This window comes from Egretta garzetta, unplaced genomic scaffold (genome assembly GCF_000687185.1).
Source record: "Egretta garzetta isolate BGI_Z169 unplaced genomic scaffold, ASM68718v1 scaffold59, whole genome shotgun sequence".
NCBI classification, from domain to species: Eukaryota; Metazoa; Chordata; class Aves; order Pelecaniformes; family Ardeidae; genus Egretta; species Egretta garzetta.
Window position 1 is genome coordinate 126809 of NW_009267230.1, and position 10137 is coordinate 136945.

At 41.9% G+C, this 10137-nt stretch overlaps 1 protein-coding gene across 1 annotated transcript in view; it reads left to right on the top strand.

The window, feature by feature from the left end:
- The first annotated feature begins 311 nt into the window (after positions 1-311).
- The window catches only part of UBAP1 (ubiquitin associated protein 1), a 36950-nt gene continuing 27124 nt past the window's right edge, over positions 312-10137 (top strand). Inside the window, exon 1 of the mRNA XM_035902645.1 lies at positions 312-334. The gene's annotated coding sequence lies outside the window, so the exon portion shown is untranslated. The remainder of the gene's footprint in view (positions 335-10137) is intronic.

The following is a 10137-nucleotide window of genomic DNA, read 5'->3' on the forward strand; positions in this document are numbered from 1 at the left end:
CCCGGCCGCGGAGGGGAGCAAGCCCGTGGCCCTGCCTTAGCGTGCGGCCCTGCTCCGCCTCCGCGGCGTCTCGCTGCTGCTTTTGGCCGTGCCGTTTAGTGGAGGTGGGAGCCCGCACGGTCAGCTCCGAGGGACGGAGTCCTGGCGCTCTGTGCTGGGCTGGAGCCGGGGAGCAGAGGGGGGCTGGGGCCGCAGGGTGACACTCCTTTCCCCACGCTTTCCTGCTTTCCAGCAGTTTCAGGGACTGCCTGAACCAAGGGAATGCCTTTCTGCTTAGTAACCCGTGATGAATTTGCCTTCTCAGAGCTGATTGCTGTTGAAATCTGAGTGAACGGTTAGTGTCCATGATATGTGGAAGTCAGTCACTTCCCATGGTAGTTAAATCTTCTGCAAAGAACTGAAACGTGTGCTTTTGTTTGGGGGGTGTGTGTGTGTTTTTTGTCAAGCCTGCCTTCAGGTGATTTATTAATTTCTGGCTCTTGTGTCGTGAAAACCGTAGTACTCCTCTTCCCTATGCCACTTGTGACTTGACATTTCTGTTGTATTCACTCTTTGGTTGTGTCGGCTTGTAGGCTGAAGAGCCAAAACTTTGTTTGCTTCATGGGTTGTAGCCTTCCACATCTCTATGCTTATTACCTATTTATGGATCTTTTCCGTTAGCTCTTCTGCTTTTGAATGGGGAAGAACGTCGTATCTTCCTCTGCATTTGAGATGCAGACATGCCATGGATGTATACACTGGTGTGAGAATTCTTCAGTTTTGCAGTTTCTAACTTCCTGATAATGCCTTGTGTTCTGATTAGCTCAGTGCTTACTAGAAGTAAAACATTTGACACTTTCATGAAGCTATTTAGTATAATTCAAGAACTGTCCTGAATTTTGATAGCTTAAAATCTGTCATTTTAAAGGGAAAGTTAGGATTGCTTAGGGTTGTTTTTTTTAATTAGTAAAAGAAATTAGAGTAGATGGAAATGAGTAATCACCTTATCAAGTGTTTTTATTCCCCACATTATTTAAAAAGTCCTAATGAGTAGAAAAAAAAGCCTTACAGAAATCTTCTGATGTTGATGCTGTCTCATTAAAATAGAGATAAGCAGACTTGGCTGTGAAACTAACATAGCTGCCATCTCGTGCTCAGGAAAAATGTACTCATGTTGAATTTAAACAATTTGAGGTCGATATTCTGAAATGACAAGTGAGTATTGCCAAATTTAAGGAACAGCTGAGTTGTGACTGAGGATGCAACTTCAGTGGCTGGGCTACTGATAGAAGACATGCTGCATCTTACTGCCTCCTATGGGGTTAAGAGGCTTTTGTGGGAGCTTGGTGAGGGGAATCTTGCTCAACTGTGGTCTAGGGTGTTAAGGAAAAAGAGGAAGAGTCAGTACTGCAATTAGCCAGACTTCTTCCTCGCCTTCCTTCCCTTATTGTCCTTGGAGCATGGGAATTTCTGCCCCTGTGCAGGCACTCCTGCAGCTGCTGGCTTCTGAGGGCTGACCCTGCATACCTGGCATCTCTGCTCTGCGGCAGCATTTTTCATGGGAGAGGGAAAAAACTCTTTTCAGCCACCTCCTCTCCTTTTCTGCATACAGAACAAAGCTACATGTGTAGTGCTGTGCCAGCCATGGGGAAGGGAACGGGGTATGTGTGGTAGCAGCATAGTAGAGTTTTACCGATTTATTCAGGGCCATGTGCAGGGTGGTGTTAGGTTGCAGGCCCATGGTAGTGCTGCTACTTAATGACTTCACTTTTCTGTACACACAAAGCTGTGATTCAAAAGAGGTAGTGGTGCTTTAGATCACCGTTGCAATTGGGTGACTTAAACCTTGTAGGCAAAACTTAGTTCTAAGGATAGGGGGAGAGAAAATAGGTAATCTTTAACCATAAGCTCACAAAAGCTGAGTTTTCAGTCTCAGAAACAAAACTGAAAGTGATTGCATTTTTCTTGGCTCACCAGCTGTATCTGACCTGCAAGTTTGATAGTTCTTTTTTGCCCATGAGTGCACTGTGGAACAAAGGAGTCAGGGAATTGAGTTGCTTCTACTAAGATTAGGCACTCTGCATAAGTCAAGCGTAAGCTGAAACAAAGCTACCTGAAACTTCACAGGGAAAACTAAGGAAATATCAAGTATAAGTGAATGAATGTTAGTTTCTCTTTAATGGCTTGAACTTCAATTTTCAGAATATTTTAAGAGTGTACTGATCAGTACAGAGAATATACTGATCAGCTGGGAGACTTACTGTATAGTTTACATTGATTGGATAGAAAAATGTTAATGGTGAAAAATCAAAAACGCGTGGAACATCTCCATCTCCATTGTACACATGGTGTTTTGCAGTGCCCAGTACTTGTTATCCTAGAGACAAAAACCTCTAACAGGGTAAGAGTCCAGTTTCTGGACCAATCCAGCAGAACACCTCATCTAACTCTGTCACACTGGCAGCCAGAGCTCTTTCGGATGGTGCTGGTGGCAAAAGTGCTGTAATGCCACAGAAAACAACACCTTATTCCTCCTGCTTTTTAATCGTGCAAGTTTATGGTTTCCTGTTACTTCCACAAACTGTAGGGATTGATAATTCAGGACATTCAATACTGTTGTCAGTGTCTAGTCTCTGTACTGTAAGTTTTTGACATCAGCCTGTTCCTGTATTTTGCAGTTCTACTGGGTTGAATGTTTTGATAAATTGATTCGTGAGAAATTTAGTTTTACTTATTAAACAGAACTTCTCTCCAGCCTTCTGACATTCTGTTTCTAACATAAGCCCTCCCAGTCTTTTCAGTCATAAGTTCCAGAGCTTCAGTGGTCATTCTGCAAGGGTCTACCTAAAGGCATTACTATGTGTTTAGAAGTGATCAGTGCAATTCAGACCAATGTCAGTGTAAAGAAGGTCTAGTGGAGCCGTAATTGAAAAGCTCTGGAAGATGTTTGTGAGAACTATTGCTTGAAGAAAGGCAAAGAAGGGTTGTTTACAAACTATAAATGTCTTTCTTGTTTGAAAAAGTAGATCTTCGAGGGTATCAAAGTAGGTCTTCTAAGTGTATCAAAAGTTGGTTTCTCTTCCCTGTATTGTGCCTGCTTGCTCTGATAACTAGGAGGGCAATGTTATTGATCTTACAGTGTGTACCACTCTCCAGTTGATCACTGGTATTGCAGTTGATTGATACAAGCCTGAGCTCACCGTTTTTCAGTGTTAACTACTTAGGTAGGTAATCTTCTGTGGTGTGCAAGTGCGTTGCTTAATGCTTGACCCTCTGACTTGGTTTGAATAAGCTCATGTTCTGTGTCCCTAATGACCTTTTGCAGTCAGGTAGTCTTGTACTGAGCTCTCCCAAGAGAAACCGAGTGTTGGGGTTTTTCGCTCTCTTAAATGATCAGATTTATTCCAAATCCTTACTTATATGGGGAAGGCATTTTCTTAAATGTTAAAAAATACTGTCTTTTCCTGTGGCTGGGAAATTTTGAAAGAATAGCTTCTATGTCCAAACTTGTTTGTTTGTTTGTTTTTCTCTCTGAAAGGCTACAAGGTCTTTTCAGAATCCTTTAAGCTTGCAATGTACTTTAAACACAGAAGTATATCAAAGAGGGAACAGAAAATCATTGCTCTGACTTGGGTCTAAATCTTCTTTTCTAGAAGGGAAAGTAGATTGGTTCAAAACACCATGTTGTATTGGTAGTATTACAGTTTTAGCTAACGGACCAAGTTCAAGTGGAAATTCCGAGCTTCTATTTTCTCAGCTGCATTTTGTGTCAGAAACTCTTACACCAGAGTAACATTTTAAGTGGGGAAATCAGAAGACCATGAGTCCTGTGCAAGAAACAGTCAGTTCTTCAGCTGGTAGGTGGTCTGATTACGAATATAGTAAAGCTACTAAGCTATTGGTAGTTAGTATCATATGTATATTTCCTTTTCTGATACATCAAAGCCACACTGGGTTCCACCCTGATGACTAATACCATCATGTGGTGTCCTTGCACAGTAATGTATAATAATTGAAAATAGAAATATGGGAGGCACATGCAATAGGGAAAGGAGTTTATATGAATAAAATCACCATTAATAATCTGGAATAAAGTTGTGTGTGGTGGAAAAAAAGGATAGAAAAGCTTTATGCTTGGAGAAAAGAATGTGTTCTTAATCTTTTAATTAAGTATTAGGTCACCACAAGCAGTTTGTTGCCAGTCTATTTGACTTCTTGATAGAAAAAAGCTGAAAGATTATTGAGTTTCATTTTGCTTGCTGGATTTGTAACAGTATAAAAAGAAAGGGGTTTATTGTGCTTTTAAGAAAGTACCTTTAGGTCTTTATTGGGAAGAGGAGGAATGAGTAAGTGAATGTATCTCCTAAATCAGGTGTTAGCTGGAGTTTTGGAAACAAAAATGGATAGAAAAATTATGGGTACTCTAAATTAACTTTGCAGTCAAGGGGGGTAATGAACCTTAAAGAGTTTGGGGGGCAGATTCCTGTATTACATGCCTCTGAGATTTGTGAGTCCCTTATAAACCTAGGTTTGTTATTATTTGTTATGTTCTATCAGTGGTCATTGGCTGGCAGGGCTCTGTACAGGCAATTAGTTTTACAACTAAGCATATAACTGTTGGAGGTATTGTCTCCTAGATACTATTCTGAGGAATAATTTAAAGAAAATCTTCTGGTAAGACAACTCTTTGTCAAGTTTTAATGGGCCCACTACCTGCGTTACCATTTTGATCTGAAGAACTGTCAGATTTTGATGTGGAGGGGGAGATGCATTTCATGACTCCCACAGTTGATAAGGAGTCTCACACTTGCACAAATATAAAATGCAATTCCTTTAAGCCAGTGAACTATCTGTGGAATAACAATTGCTAGATTCTGATTAGTGTCTTAGCAGGAGGCCATTTTCAAAATATCTGTAGTTACAGGCTTCCTTCTTGTTCATAGAAGGGAGTTTAATACATGATTTCTCCAAAACAGGGATAGTTTTGATGCTGGTTAAGTGCCTTGACAGCTATTTTGAAGTCTCATGCAAGAACTAGGCAGTGCTGAGGATATAAGGGAATTTTGGTAAAACTACATTCTGCTCAGGGGAAAAGTAATGAATGAAAACTGTGTGTGCAGGGATGTTCAGTTCCTGGCCATAGAATATCCTGTGGTCCTCTAGATTTCATCCGGAAGCAGTGTCTTTCTGTGGCTGTGGTTTCTTTTCTGTTCCACTTGGGCACGGAACTCTAGTTCAGTCTTCCTATGTGCTTATCATTAGGAGGCTCATAATCATGTGTGTGTCTGTTGCTCCCAATACCTTGTGAGTTTCTGGATTTTGCTCTGTACATCTGTGTTTGTAGTGAAGTGCAGGCTTCCAGTCTATACTAGTCCTTAAACTTGTCTGCTCCAAACATTAACTAGAAGTTTAGGATTGCAGTGCTGGGAGGGCAAATTGTCTTATGCAGAAAGAAAGCAGACCTTTTCATGTTTGGTTTTTTTTTTTTTAAGTGAGGAAATATAAATCCTGAAACTCATTTTATGTGGAATGCAGCTGGTGACCACTGCATAGCAGGGAGGGAGGAGTGACACCCGTGGTAAGGGGAGGCTTTCTGAAGCAGTATGTAAAGGAGTGTAGCAACTTGGAGCATCCCTGAAAGTTACGTCTCGGGGATTGGGTAGTTGCTTTGCTTTCCTTCTCAGAGGGTAAGGATTGTCTATGTGTTTGTGTATCTTCACTGCTAGTAACCTCAGCTATGGCAGTTGCTCACATAGAATGAACCTTGTTTAACAAATGTACTGACTCTTTGTTTTTTTCCCCTGTTGCTTGTGGCTTCCATTCCTGAACCTTTCAGTCTGTTGTTGGACTGTAGGCTGAACCGTATTTCCATTTAAGCAGCCCTAAATAGAGGAGTCTTTGCTGTTTGAGAGCTCCAAAATCAAGAGATTGCAAGGAAGATGTTTCTGCTCAGGACTAGAGTGTGCTGCCTTCAGGTGGTGTAGGCCACTGAAGTTTTCTAATATACAAGACAACAAGCAGCTCATTTACTTAGTGTATTCTGGTTTTATAATGTATCCACTGTAGCTGAGGTCAACCTCAGTTTGACTTCCTGGCTTAAAGATAGATTTCTACTGTCCTACACTACACAAGGAAAAACTTCTTCACCAAAAGGGTTGTCAGGCTCTGGAATGGGCTGCCCAGGGAGGTGGTAGAGTCCTCATCCCTGGAGGTATTTAAAAGAAGGATAGATGAGGTGGTTAGGGACATGGTTTAGTGGTGGGATGGCAAGGTTGAGTTAAAGGTTGGACTCGATGATCTCAAAGGTCTTTTCCAACCAAAGTGATTCTATGATTCTAAGTTTGCTCAAGACAACTTAACTTCCTGTGTTCCCAATGAATTCAGTTCCAGAAGTGTAGTCGGTGTGGGTATCACTAGTTTGCTGAGCCTGTTAGGTGTCTCCTGCTGTTTTCATATGTCGGGGTATTATTTTTTTTTTATAGCTGGTAATGGTACTTCCATTCCTGTATATTTTTAAAGAGCAGAACTTAATCTTTGCTACCAGGTCTGGTCTTCTCTAATGTTAACAAGCCTTTTCAAGAAATAATTAAGGTCTGAGTATTCACTTTAAAACTGTTTCCTGTTCTTATTCTCTGTTATGCACCCGTTCCACATTTAATTAAAACAAGTGGAACTTGTTAATTTAAAATTACTTCTGGTAGTTAATTCGGTGTAGCAGCACAACTTAGGATCTTTACAGATGTGCAGTTCAGTATATGCTTATTTTTTTGTCTCAGTCTTGGTAAGAAAGGTTGGATGAAGACAGATACCTGTTGGCTTAGTAGGAGTGACACATGACTTAAGGACAAAAGAAGGTAGCATTGGAAGTTCAATCGGTAGCAGTGACACATTGATGAGCAGAAGAAGGTGAATAAAACCCAAAAGAAGTCAAGTAAGTGTGTGAAGAATGCCACATCTATAGTATCTAAGATGGAATTCACATTTCTTACATTAGCAGCGTCAAGACAAAGGCAAGCCAAGCTTATCAGGTATGTTTTGAAGATCAGGAAGGTTTGAGATGGTGTGACTTTTTGTTGTCGCTTCGCAGAAAGGCTTCTGGTGAGCACACTTTTCCAGGTATGCTGTGACCAGCTCTTAAGTGCTTCAGTAGTAGGAAGTTTTTAGAACTTCTACTTTCATGAATCTCACAGTGTGTATTTACTGAAAGAGTAACTTATGGTGAATAGGGGTGTCTCCTGGAAAAAGGTAACACTGAGAGATGAAACTGAAAGAGGGTCGATTTTAGACTGGACGTAAGGAAGAAACAGTGAGGGTGGTGAGACACTGGGGTTGCCCAGAGAAGTTGTGGATGCCTCATCATTGGATGTGTTCAAAGCCAGGTTGGATGGGACTTCGAACAACCTGATCAAGTGAAAGATGTCCCTGCCTGTGGCAGGGGGCGGACTAAATAATATTTGAAAGTTGCTTCCAACCTAAACCATTCCATGATGGGTGGCTTCTAAATTAAGTGAATTTGTGGGGAACTTGCATTCTCAGAATGTGGCTCTCGTTGTTGAGAAAAATGAGTTATGTTCGTGGAAAACTTACATCAGATGGTTGGAGAAGTTCAGCAGTTTTAACATTATGGGAGAGATCCTGCAGGGAGGGGGAGAAGGCTGTGGTGGTCTTACGTGTATTTAGACTGCCTGGACTGAGAGTGCAATCAGGATTTGATGCAGTGGCTCCCATGCAGAGTTCAAGGTTTTAGCCTGCTTGCTGCAGGGCAGGCAGAGCTGTTTGTAGGTGGAATAGTTAATTTAACAGGCTGTATTTTCTGTCAGTAACATACTGGGTTTTGCTGGGAAAATGTTAAATGTGTGGTGAGAGTGGGTAGCACATGTGACCCTAGTACAAGAGGAAAAATTGATGAACCTATAGTAGTCTAATGCTGGTCCCATTATTCTTGTACAGTGCAGCAGGCATATATTTTGTCTGAGTTCAAATATATGAAATGGCAGGTGATGTTTGACCTTCTGGCAGATTTTATTTTTCCATTTTAAAACTTTTGCCCAGCATGATTTCTTTTTAGATGTTTTTTGTCTGCTTTGTTAAAGTAATTCCATAAGCATCCATATTTCACCAAATTTCTAACCAAAAACATAACTGTCAATATAATACCATTTCTCTTCTGAGCTGGTTTCGGCTGGGATAGAGTTAATTTTTTTCATAGTAGCTAGCATAGTGCTGTGTTTTGGATTTAGTGCTTCAAGAATGTTGATAACACACTGATGTTTTTCGTTGTTGCTAAGTAGTTCTCAGACTACTCAAGGACTTTTTGAGCTTCTCCTGCTCAGCCAGGTGCATAACAAGCAGGGAGGGAGCACAGCTAGGCCAGCTAACCCAAACTGACCAAAGAGCTATTCCATACCATATAACATCATGCTCAGGGGGTTAGTTGGTTGGGGAGGGAGAAGAGTGATCGCTGTTTGGGACAGGCTGGGCATCGGTTGGCAGGTGGTGAGCAACTGCATTGTGCATCATTCGTTTTGTATATTCTCTTACCATTCTCATTATTACTATTATTATTCTTTTATTAAACTGTCTCTATCTCAGTCCATGGTTCCTACTTTTTTTTTTCCTTCCCGATTCTCTTCCCTGTCCTACTGAGAGAAGGGGCAGTGAGCAAGCAGCTGTGTGGTGCTTAGTTGCCAGCTGGGTTAAACCACAACAGTCCTTTTTGGTGCCCAGTGTGGGGCTCAAAGAGCTTGAGATAATGACAGAGTAACCAGAGCTTATTAAGAAATTTGTATCTGTTAACGGTTGCGGGTCGCGGTATTGGTTCATCTGTTCTCCATCTTAGTTTATCCGATCTGCATCATGCTCCTTCCTTTGCTGTACATGTTAAAAGTTGGTGTTGGTTTTTGCAGTTTGTTGTGCTCTGCGGCGATTAATGATCTTTTGCTTGGGAGACTTGTTATTAAAACAATGACCTTGAGCCTTATCTGGTATTTGGGGTTTGTATCGAAGTCTTTACTGCACTTTGGGTACCACCTTGCAGAGAAAATTAGCAATTAACATCTGCTTCTGAGAAATTTGTTGTGGAGGAAATACAGAATGGCACCTTCACAACCTTCTTTTATGATGTTTCCTCCTTCACTACAATAACTTTTCAGTATCTTGAACATCCTTGGATAGTTAAGATATATCTACTGGTATTTATTTGGAATATTGTTTCAGCTTTGTCCAAGGTTAGCAAGCAAATTAATAATACCATCCAGAGATCTGCCCTAGGGCTGGATAGTTATGAATGGCAGGGTATTTGGGGTAGTATGGGTAAATGCCTAGAATGGTGGGCACCTCCAGTGTTTTGGAACTTCACCCCTGAACAAGTGCAGAATCCTGAAAAACTAGTAGAATATTTGGAAAAAGTATGCTGTTACCCTGGCAATTCTAGGCAGACACAAATCACTGCAATGTGCTGGGGCCTGGCCCGTGCTTACCGAGCCCTGTTCAACACTATTCAATACATCCAAAGGGAAGAGAAAGTCTCTGGATCTGATGACAAGGCCACAGCCACTGCGGCTACCCCACTCCCATTCACAGCGACAAGGCCACAGCCACTGCGGCTACCCCAACCCTGGCCACAGGCGCTGCAGCCGAACCAGGGAATCAACCCATGCCAGTATCAGTCGCCCCTATACACAAGAAGAAATCTTGGAAGTGAAAGTCAGCTCTTTTAGAAAGGGAGGATGAAAAAATGGGGCTGTCACAAGAAGAGGAGGAGGAAGAGCTCATAAATGAGGCAGAAACCACCTGATCCCTATCCCTGAGTGAGCTGCGAGATATGCAAAAAGATTTCAGCCATCATCAAGGCGAGAACCTTGTCACCTGGCTACTCCGATGCTGGGATAATGGGGCCAACAGCCTGGAACTGGAGGGTAAGGAAGCCAAGCAACTGGGATCCCTTTCTAGGGAAAGGCTCCTTGACAAAGCGATTGGAAAAGGGACACAAGTCCTCAGCCTCTGGAGACGATTACTGTCAACCATGAAGGAAAGATATCCCTTCAAGGAAGATGTCATATATCACCTAGGCAAATGGACCACCATGGAGAAAGGCATCCAGTACCTGAGGGAATTAGCCATCCTGGAGGTGATTTATAGTGACCTGAACAATGAGCA